Below are 12,192 nucleotides of genomic sequence, written 5' to 3'. Positions count from 1 at the left end.
GCTCACGCGAGCGTCCGACTACGAGCCACTCGTCGGCTTTCCGAACAGGCGACCGTCGACGACTACGATGACGACGTGATCGGGCATTTCCACCGGAACTCGACGCCAGAACGAGCGTAACGAGTCTCGAGTTTTGAAGGTGGTCCAATTTGCCCGCGGTTCAACGCGCTCCACTCGACTGCCTGCTCGTTCCCTCCGTGACGATTCCCGGCCAAAGACTTGTTCGCGCTGTCCGATGACTACCGTGGCGGCGACCTTCCGCCACTTGATTTATCGCGATAAGTTGTGCGCCTTGGTCGACTCGGCTTTAGATATCGAAAGTAGCTCGTCACAGAACATCTGTGAGACTTTTGACGAGCCGATGTTCCGTTTCAACTCGTCGCGCACATGTGGTCTCCCTGTTTCGACCTGTAACACACCGCGTTTTCCAACTCTTCGATCCATCGAGACGTTTCCTCGAATATTTATCATCTACTAGTTTACTCGAATTAGTCACAGCTAGGAATAATGTATTACCTTAGTGTATTGCGACATTTTGAGACGAGTTATCGATACCGCCGTGATCGCATAGATAACGTCGCGTCGGAATTAGCGTTGCTCGTACGTTCCGATACAGGCGAGTTAATTAGCAGCGTTTTGAGAAATTTGCGCAACACACGTTAAAGGAGATCAACGTAGCGAGATCGATAAAATCGAAGCATCGACCGAAGCGTCGTCTATTCGAAGTACGTTCGTTCAGATTCTGTTTTATTCGTAAAGCGGACGCTTTGCAAATATGTCGGACATTTTTCGATCGGGCTTGCTGCCGTGTACGGCGCAAAGGGAGGAAAGTTCTTTGATACTTCTTCGGAGTAACTCGGCTTCAGCGTCGTTAGCGTCGTTTTCGTCGTCCACTTTCCTCGTCTCGTTTACGACTTCGGAACTGTTGCGCTCGTTTGCCCAGCAGCCCAGCTCCAAACCCTCTTCACCTGTGCGTATTACACATCCGCCTTGACGCGTATCGAAAGTTTCCGGGACTTATCCCATTATCAAGCCTTGGAGTATCTCGTTTCGTGAAGAGCGGAGAGGAGCCGTCCCACTCGGCTAGAGACTCGGCTCCTCTGCCTCCGCTTAAACCGATTTATCATGTACGTCTGAACGTTGAGGGGTAAATTGGATTCTCGGGAGCTTCGAATCTTGATAATCTCGTCGAATCTTAGTCACAGATCGTTAAAAAATCTCGTAAACCTGGAACCTCCAGTCTTTTCTTATCGAGAATTATTTCACTCTTATTTAACGATTCTCTCGAATATTTGATATTGCTTTGTTAAGCGTTTTCAAAGTATCTTCTTGAAAAGAGCAGATTTTTAAATAAACCACTTTTCCAAAATGAAAAGCGTATGACTCGTAGGAAACGAGGGGTGCAGAAGTTGGGCGTGAAAAGAGGCGCAAACGCTTCTGGTGTCCGGCGACGCGACGGTTCGTTGATCCGCGATCCGCAAAAGCGGGTCCGCCAGCCCTTCTCCCAGTTGCCGGTGACTAAGCCAGACGGGGGGACCCGGGACGTCAATTATAAGGCCTTAATCGGAAACCCGTCCTTACTTCTGTTGGCTTACACTCGGCCATGCCACCCGAGTGAGACAGCGGGCGAAGAAAAACGGAATATCGAGAGCATAGTCGTGTCGCGCGCGACTATCCTCGTCGTCACGCGCCCCGAGTCCCTCGGATACCTGCGACTGTTATCGTATCTCGACGGTTGTTCTCGCCTTTGGCCAACGCGATCCGTTGCTTCCAAGGGAGCGCTTGTCTTTCTTCAGGCTTCTACGAGATTCCGGACGACTCTCTTGGGGATACAGGTTGCACGGTACAAGAATCTGCCGCTACTTGCAGCTCGAAATCCATCGAGAGCTATTAACGAATTCGCATGTCGAATCTCCGTTTCGGCAGTGATCAATGATCAGAGATGTGAATCACATCTTCGTAAATAAGAGTTCTCCGATAGTAATTGCAACTAACTGCGAATGGTGAAAAGGCACCGAATTGTTTCGAGTCAACATCGTTTGTCTCCGTTTAAATGACTACTCCTACGATTGATGAACTTCCAAGCGTAATCTCGAGAGCGATAAGCACAGGGTATTTAAAGTCGTATCTGTAGTTTAAAAAGGCGGAAACGTTTAGTCATGTGCGGCAAAATGTCGCACGGTCTATCGTCGTTGTCTTGGTACATCGTAACACAACGTTCGTTAGACGGGACTAATTATTAATCCTATTTATATCAGAATCTGTAAAGCCGATGAAATCGTGAAAGGTAACCAAGCACAGATCGAATAACCATAGTGTCGACCATTTTTCGGAAGCGGTCTCGTCGGGCAGATTAAGAGCTCGCGTTCGCAGAAATTTCTACGTGCTATTCTTAGATCGTGCACCGTGTATGCAGCGATTGCGCATTATGGTGTAACTACGAGTTCAGCGGCGCGATATCTGGTTCGTTGGTTCGTTCCTTCGATCGTTCTTGTGGCACACGCGATATTGCGTTATCGCGCAAGAGACTAGAATCTTCGGGCGCAATGTGTCGGCACGATGACAGGTCCTAAAAGGGACGCGCGCAACGTTCAGGGCTACGAGTTATTTTGGCATTTACCGCGAGTACCGTGGAGCGTGCGATGCAAGCACATGCGGGTGCTGGTTAATCGTTTCGATACTTGTAATTTCTCGCTAGGGAGCTGCTGTTCTCTGCATGAACGAAGTCTAATCAGAAAGCTCCAATTTTCAGGCATTTTCACCAGGAAACGAAAATGCAATCGCGTTGATTTTCACTTCATCTACTGCTAGATAGAGAAATCTTTGGTCGAGGCTGCGCAGCTGTCGCCTGCGAAGCAACGAATTACTATAGAAATTAATTGACGTCAATTATCGTTGCGTTCGACGGGTGTATGTAGGACGCACCATCGAGTGTCGGTGCACGGTGCAACGGTGCTATGGTGCAACGGTGCTTCGGGCAGATAGTTAAAAGACCGATCCTTCGAAAATAACGATCGTCTTGCTGTGACACTTTTGATCAAACGAGCGCGCCGTTGAAATTCGGTTCGTTCCTTTGGCTACGCGTTTTCAAGTGGCTAATCGCGTAGACGATATTGGATGCCTCTGTTTAAAACGAGTAACGGGCAATGCGATGCCCCCATGGCAACCTTTACCTGTTACTGTTGCGACGCGACTACGAAACGACCGTGAAATTAATAGAAGCGACTTTCATTTATCGCTCGCGACTACGTATTTTGGAAATTGTATATGGGTCAGCGTTGACTTCGTTCTTTCCCATCTCCTATTCCGTTGTACGCTCACCGACGATGGATTAGCGCGATGTAATTAACGTGAATTAGCTAGATGAAATGCCTGGTTCGATCAAAGAGAATTTCGACTATTCATTTCTGCGAAAGTCGGTGTCTCGTGATAGTCGATCGATAAAGCATAATTGGCAACTTAGCGGGAACAGAGCTCGTACATCGGACACGAGATTGATCGTCGAAGGAAGGGGAGTAAGGCACAAGGGCATCAGGAGGAGTAGCAAAGAGACGAATAGAGAGTGAGAGATAGAGAGACAAAGCAAAGCGAAAGAAAGGACTGGGTGAAAAAGGAAGGAAGAACGAAGGAAGGAATAAGGGAGAGAAGTGGGCCCGCGAGGCGGGCAGGAGGAGGGAAATCGGCACGTACGTATCCAGAGCACGTACGGCCCTGTGCCCATACTCAGAGGAACCCGCAGGTACGCTCTATATACCGTGGACTGTGGACGGTGGCTCACGCACAGACAGACGGTCGCACACGCACGTGCATAGCTAGAGGTGGGGTATGCGAGTGGTCAGGGTGGGGGACCACACGTGTGGTGTGTGTATACACCGTAGCGGCGAGCAGGTAGACTGCTGGGCGGCCGGCGATCCAGCCTCGAGCACGAGGTCTCCGAGGTGATCCGCCGCCGATCTGGAGAACCGGTGCTCTCGATGCTGCGCTCCACCTGGCTCGCTCGCATCGAAATTAGTTTACCCGGAATGCGATTGTAGCGATGCGCTGCGATGCGTTCACTGCGCGACACTCGGATCGTTTCTCGTTCGCGTTCCACGGCTCGGTTCATTCTTTCCTTTAGAAAATTAATTTACAGATAAGATTAATTGGCGAAAGAGTCAGGACGAGGGATCGGCAATTGGATCGAGCGTGACACCGCCTTGTCACGCCCTTTCATTGGTCCGTGGAAATGCCACGTTTCCGTTGGAATTTCTCGACTTTCGAGAGCGTTTGTAAGTAGATAGAAAAGAACGAAGAAACGATGAAACCTCCTTTCGAAGTAAAATTTATAATCTCGAATCGATGATCGGTGCTGCAACAAAACGTAATACGCGTACTTTGGAATAGAATTTGAATAGCAGCCTCAACGCGTTAATACGTTCAGGTTTAACGTAATAATTCGATCATGATAAATGGACGCAGGTCTATGTCGAGCGGCCGATTCAACGGTACGAACTGGAACACGGAATAAATTGCGGCATGTCGTTCGCTATGTCGACGATCGAGTAGACTGCTGGGCGACTGCCGATCTAACGTGGCCGGTCACTCGAGCGTGATTATTTTTAGCGATCCGAACGACAAGCGATCAGTGAACGGTGAACCGCATCGATGGTTCGTGAACGGCACGGCGCACAGTCCGCCTGTCCGTTCGCGAACATAGCAGAGATTTTTCCACAATAACGAAACCTCGATATTATCACGGAACGACGCGATAAGATCTATCCTCGCGATCCTCTTATCGCGCGAATTTCGTCGAATTGTGGCCGGCGATGGAATGTTTCGCAAAAGAACGAATTATACGCGAAGGAACGTTCTCGGTTTCAAAAACGACGAGCTTCTCCAAAAATGTGAAACTCGTGGCTGATTAATGTCCACGAATCGCGACGAATCTCCGTGGTCGGTGATAAGGAACGACATGCATCATTTCTGGAAGGAAGAAAAGTTTTAATATCGTCCAGCTCGCGAAATTTATGGTCCGCTTTTCTCCGCTGGGGAATTGGCCGATGTTCGCAATTCGATGGCGTTTGCGGAAATGTTTTCCCTTCGGTGTTCCGTCTCATCGTACAGGATTGGGATTCACGAAATTGGCACAGCTGGCAGAACAGTTGCCGTAGGACAATCAATGTTCCCGAATACAATGCGATAATTTGCTATCGCTTGTCGCCATCAACGATTGAATTACGGGCATATTATTATCGTACCGGCGCATTTCTGACGCTTGACTATTTCTGCCACGGACAAATGTTCACGTGATTAACGATGCCTCGATTGTCCCTTCAGGCTCGTCGATTTTTCTTCCCGCTCAAAATCGCCAAAAGATCCTTCCATCGTCGAAAAGACCAATCTTTTTTTTTCTTTGCAAACGCGAAACGGAACTCACGATGAATATTTTTATGGTCGCGTATCACGGTAACGAGGTGAATGTTAAGATATCGTTAATCTTTAATGACTGGTAGCTGGCAACAATTCGAAGCCGCGACCCGCTTTCGCGAAATTCAAGGTTTCAAACTTGAAATCAACGCACGCGCTTCGCGACCTGTGCGACAGACCGCTCGATCCACAGTGTCGTAATAATCACGGTATAAGCGGTAGATCGATCGATCCATCGGAGAGGACGAACCTCGCTCCTTGTTATCAGAAAGCCTGCGCGAAAGTAGGGGAAAAAAGCAGCCTAAACTGCGACGCAGCGTTCCGAGAAACACGATTCTCCGGGTCTCTCTCCACTCGACTCGTCTACCCTTTTCTACTATCCCGTGGAAAACGCTTCGGTATCTCGTTAAAAACTCGGTAAAAAGTTGGAGTTAGGATTCCCCTCCAAGCTCCCCCTTTTTTTACCTCCTCTCGTTTTCTTTTTAACCTCGATTTCAACCTCCGCCACGAACGAGCCAACAAAAAAAAGACAGCCTGTCGATAACATGTGTTTTCCCTGCCGGTTAAGCCGCCACCCCTTCTCCCGCGACTCCGGCTTCTCTCTATCAGTTGCCCTTCCTACACACGCTTCTTTTCTAGTCGGAATAAGGGATGAGCCGGCTTAAAGAATCGTAGATTGAATATCACGGCTGCGAGACTGGCGGCGGCCACAGCATGCGGATACGCCCAGCGATTTGTATGCCGAACGCGGTTGACTATTTCACCCTTCCGTGAGCTCGCGCTTTTCCTTTTGTTTTTTTCTTGCCTCTTCTTTTCTTCCACTTTTGCGCAGATTTCTTCGTTTGTCCTATATTCCAGACGAATATATGCTGCTCTGTTTCGTATACCGCTTATAGATCACTATGATCAATTTACGCTTCGGTAGCCGTGTTGTTCTTTTTTCGTCCGTTGATTTCGCTCGATCGAGTTTCCCGCCTTTATCGCAGCCCACCGTTCGCTTTCTTCCATCTTCGTTGGCATTCTTCTTTTATTCGAGATCCGAGAAAGCACCCTGGCGCGATTTCTGCATACGCGAAGGTCGGCCGAGCAGTTTCCACGGGCGAAAAAATATACTTTGAGAAGACGGCTGACGCAACACGGCTAGGAGCTGGTAGATCAGACGTCCGGTTCGTTGTCGCGGTTATAAATAACCTACTCACGGAGTATTATTTCCGAACGGTCTAGAACCCATTCGGATCTATGAAAGAGGTCACGTAATGCGAACGTGGAAAAAGGAGGAAGTAGGAAATCTGTAGCCGCAGCTTCGACTCGACCAACGTTTTCGCCACACGGAAGCACGATCCAACAACTGCGGTCGCTCGAAAGTATCTTACTGAAATAATAAAAAAAGTGAAATGTCGCGCGAATTTGCGGAACAATGAACCCTAGCCAGGAAGTATTTCGTGTCAACGAAGGGTTCGTGAAACAGAAGCGAAGTTGATATGGAACTCCGGTTGGTCGTACAATCGTCAGACAATTTGATAATTAACGAGCAGCCGAGCTGCTCCGGCTTGTTAAATAATTCCTGGATCGGATACCTTTGACGAACACCCGTATTTGCGCAACTCCGAGAGCTTTGTCGTTCCTCCGAATAACCCCTTCCAAGGGGAGGAATGCGCTTGGTCAAGGTTGTCGCGAGCTTTCCCGCGAATCTGAGCTTCCCTTGGTAATCCCACCGGCTAATCTTCCTCGTTTGGTCCCGTTGGAATGCAGCGTTCCTCCTTTTTCTCCCCTCTTGCTCCTTTTCTTTTTTCTAAAGCAAAGCAGAACCGTCCACGCCGCTCGCGAGTCTTTGTTTCGCCGCGTTTTGGAACGTTCTCGTTCCGTAAGAGAACGGAAGGAGCTTATCGCTCATTGGCAGAAGATACGAGCGATTTGCGAAGGTATTCGAAGCAACCATTATCTTCCTCTGCCAAGCACGTACTCTGTATGGTAATCGATTCGTTTTTCGAGAATCGCTGGTGCACGCTCCGATCGTCTTCTCGCTTCTATTCCGACCGATCAGGTCGAAGGGTTTCGGTTAAACGGCACCGACGATCTCGATTAAAGGCGGACACAGGGAGATGGCGAACCGATTGCATTGCTCCAGAATCGCGAATTTAGCGTAGCGGGCTGACACAGTCGGCGGACAGATGGAAAAACGTTTTGTGTCGGGGGTGGGAGGGAATTCGTATCGGGACTGAAATCTTGGCAGACCCGAGAACACTTCGCTACGGTTAATGCACGGGGAATGGGCCGCTGCACGGAAACAGGGTTTTCCTTGGAACACGAGCTAAGAATTCGTGGGAGCATTACGATATAGGATGACGTCAAGTGTGTCAGGAGACAGAGGCTCTCTTCTGGTTGCCTAACTTTGCGATTTTTCGAGTTTCGGAAAATTTGTAAAGAAACTCTTTGTCCAATGGCTGCGTCTGTTATCGCCGTCTGTTTTTTCCTCGTGTCGTAGTGTTTGCTTTGCTAACGAGAGGCAATCGAGGACTGGTTCGAAACACGACGAAACTCTCGTTTATTATGTTCGCTTTCCGTTTCTTCTGATACATCGCGAGACCTCGAAATGAGAAGAGGCACGCGATTTTGGGTCGAGATCAAAATAAATAGATCAGATGTCGGCGCCACTTTCTTTCGATACGATCGTTCGGTGGGGAAAACCGTGAAACGACGGAGACGAATGCGACGTGAAAACCGCGCCAGGTGAAACACGGAGTCATACCGAAGGAGACGATAAAACGGAAAAAAACAAGAAGCGAGAGACACGGCGAGCAGAAAGGAGAAAAAGCTAGAGAGAGAGAGAGAGACAGACAAAGAGAGAGCAAATGACGGAAGAAAAGAAAGACAGCAGCGACCAGCGGTCTGGCCGTCATCGCGTAGTCACAACACGCCGCGAGTTATTGCCCCCGAGTGCTCTACCGAGACCTCCACCTCCACGTTCACCACCTCCTCCTCCTTCTCCTCTTCCTCCTCCTCGCGAGGAGTTGGCATACCCACTTTTCCTCCGACTTAATTCGTCCAATTCGCAGCCAAAAAAGCGACGATCGTTTGTGCGTGTTAGAGAAACCGAGTCTGGAATTATCGAGGAAGACAAGGATGGTTGGACGAAAGCACCCTCTCGAAACGAGAGAGAGTGAGAAAGAGAGATAAAAGGAAAGAAGCGAAGAGGAACGGAGAAGACAGAAAAGAATGGAAGAAGCTGGAAAGACGAAAACGAAACGAACGTGGCTGCGCGAGGACGCGGACGAGATAGTAGGAGGAGGCGGCAGCCGGTGTTGGCAGTGTTGGCAGCTCACGAGGAAGGGGATTGATGGCGTGGAGGTGGAGGCGCAGACGAAGAAGAGAGAACATCCACGAGAAAGATGCAACGAAGCGCGTCCGAGCGAGAAAGATGGGCGAAAAGGGGGAAAAGGGGGTGCTCGCGAGTCGAAGTTACCTTGCCGAGAGAGAAAACAGGACGGGAAACGTCGAAGGGAGGAAGGGAAGAAGAGGCCCCTCGTTTTTCCATAGGAACCGGGAAACCCGAAGCGCGAGCCAGTCACAACAATAACTGCGTTACATAGCGGCGAAGATACCGGCGACGACTGGTTGTTTCGCCTGTTGGTTGACGTGGGTGCCGACCGACTGCTGGCTGAGTTCAATTGGACGGAATGTCTCGACGAGAGAGGCACTTCAGAAAAAATCCTCTCTTTATTTGCCCGTTGGCTGTCTCTCTTTGACTTAATCTGTCCGCGACGCGAAATCTCCCCTCAGCTCTACACTCGGATCTCGCTGAATTTCCCCGAGTATCTTTCCGTTTTTCGTCTTCTTCGTCGTTAACGCAAATATCTGTAATCGCGCGATCCTCGTTTCCACGGACTACGCGTTTCTTTCGAAGCCCCGGAACGCAGTAGAGACAGACCGCTGCGTTGTTGAGAATATACCACGCTGAGAACCGATGTTTCCAAAACGCGTAGCGGGAAACAAATCGATCTGGCTTGTGTCCTTGATAGGTTGGTTTTTCCATTTTTTAGGTGCGCTGGCAATGGATAGCCCGGAACGAATGAAACCGTTTTGTTTTCGCTTGTCGTTGCATTTGTTTTTTCAAATTTCGTCGTTTTCCCCGAAATCTTTTTACGTCCGAGAATTAGTCGTTTTTTTCGTGTTTAGGTACACGTTTCTGGGAAGCTCGAGCTCGCGAAGCTATCTTCCATCTGTAAACGCGTAAGACCCATGAAAAGAGAAATGGAAAATCGTAGGAGGCGTCGAACGCGCGACGCGTTTGATATAGAAATATGGGAGAACAAGTGTAGGCGTTATGGACGAGGGATGCGTGACGAGATTGCAGAAAATCCGGCCTGGGATGAAAAAAAATGATCGTTAGAAGGCAGTCGCTTCTATAGCGGGTCGTTTATTGTTTGGAGACTTGTATCGAACCATGTAAACATGGATTCTTGGCGCGCGTACGTCCGTAATAATATCGCCGATGATAATAAACATGCAGTCTGTTATCGAACCTGATCGTTACGCGTTCCTTGTTAAATTCGTTATTGTTTTGCGTAGTCGAAAATTCGATAACGGCGCAAGCTGCTGCTCGACGCGTTGTACGTTGCTGTCCATGATCGTACATATTGTACATGCTGCAGGCCAACCAAATAATTGTTCGATTGTTCCACTTCGGAGTTCGGTTAACCAACGATAATCGGAATAATCGTTTGTTGTTCAGTGAGTTTAATGATCTCGTAAATGTACCGGTGGTCGCGCGATAATACGCGCCATCGAAAAACACTAAGTATCCTCGAATCGCAATGCTTTTTCCATCGAGAACAGTCCGAACAAACGAGGTAAATAGGAAGCGAAAAGTCCAAATGTGAAAAATTCGAACGATCGAAAAAAGAAAAGATGAAAAAAAAATGCAGGAAAAAACGAGAGAAGCAAAAGGTTGGAGGAAAAAGCGAGGACGCGTGAATTGCGTGGTTCGCTTGATGGACATGAGAGCAGTCGATGTTCTGTGTCGAGATCGAACCGCAGAAGAGACATCAAGTCGCAGAGTCGGTGGAGACAGACGGACGGTGGCATTTGCTCTTAAATCGGCAGATCGCCGTCTTTACTTTCTTTGCATCAAATGCAGTGGTCAACTGGCAGCGCGCTCATGGCGGACGATCATCGTATAAGGCGAAGCGGCCGTAGCCGGATCCGACGACGACCGGGATTCTGCCTTTAGTCGCATCGCTGGCTCGCGGAACTGTACTGCGGTGTTTATATGGTGTCCTCTGCTATTCCGTGTACGTACCTATCTTTCTATACGTGGACAGTGCCTATCGCGTATCGCCATGTTCGTTGTGGGAAAATCGTAGAAAACAAACTCGTTTATCCTCCCACCATTCCCTACCCATCCGATCTTTCGCGTCTCTCTTTCTCTCTTTCTCTCTTGCTCTCGCTCCCTGACCCTTTTCGCAACATGCCGTTCGATTGCCTCGGATCGTCGCAAGATTTTCAGGAATTTTCTTTCTCCCGATCGGGCGACTGGCGATCGCCCGTTTCGCGCGATCCGAACTGTTTCTCTGTTCGAAAACGTTCGTCGGTATTTTCGCTTTTCCCTTCTACTCGAACGTTCGTAGGAACGGGAAGGCCCAGCAATATTTTGGAATATTTAGCTGGAGATCGAACGTACCGATAAAGGAGCGCAGGCTAATTTTTACAGTTATCGCGTTGGTGAAATCGTTTAACCGTTTGCGGCAAGAGGACGGCAATTTTTTCCAGTATACCCTTAAGTAATCTGAAAATCCACTTACCCCCATGAATGCCTCGGTTATGTTTCTATAATGCGGTGAGCGGCGTAGAAGCCCCGACACGTGACTTTGTTTCATGATTTACGGGCAATTACGTTATCGGCATAACGACGGTTCCTAATATTTCTCGCGCGCTAATGGGACACCGCGTGGAACGCCATAAAAGGAGCAACGAGGGAAGCCACTTCATTTATTACCCCCTTTTTCGAACGGACGTCTTCCCGCTGGGTCGGCTAATAAATGTTTAAACTCCAAAAATGTATCCCCTAATTGTTCACTTTGGTTAACGTCGTCGATCGCGAACCTTCGAGTGGAAAGGAAAATTCTTGTACAAACCAAAAAAAAAGAAAAAAGATCTACCGTATATAACGAGAGAAACGAAACCTCGTACAACGATCAATTGCTACGCTCGGGTTAAAAAGTTCTTTTGCTCGTGACCGTCCTCGTTGTTCGAGATCAAGTGTCTCGAAAACGCGGACCATGCTCTAATTCGATTCCTTGTGAAATTCGGGCGAGTAAATTTCCGAAACATCGGCATACTCGACTTGGTATGAATGGCGAGCAAAGCCTCTTACGGGCCGGAGAAGAAACGTAGGGATCGGTGAGGAGGGATCGTCTCTCCTCCGTCTCTCATTCGATTCCCCTCTCTTTTTCCCTCTTTTCTCGCGCGTTCTTAGCACCGACGACGTCGCCGAACGACGAAGACGACGAAGACGACGACTACGACTAAGAAGACGCTGGCAGGCAAGGAGAGGTGGCGCAAATGCGAGACGACGAAAATATTGGGTCTATTTCGAAATTCTATTTCGGTGCGTCGGCCGAGCGACTTTCCTACACGCAGTTCACCGCGTCACGCACACGCTTCTGTCCACAAGCACGCAACTTGACGCACTCCTCCTCGACCGTTCCTCCGCTCGATTATCCGCCGCGACGTCGACCGAGCGCCGATTTTTCCACGAATACAGGCGGGCAATCGGTCAACGAGCGC

This window comes from Bombus impatiens, unplaced genomic scaffold, assembly GCF_000188095.3.
Source record: "Bombus impatiens unplaced genomic scaffold, BIMP_2.2 scf_0091, whole genome shotgun sequence".
NCBI lineage: Eukaryota > Metazoa > Arthropoda > Insecta > Hymenoptera > Apidae > Bombus > Bombus impatiens.
The sequence above is the reverse complement of the archived record's forward strand: the minus strand, read 5'-3'. Positions refer to the sequence as shown.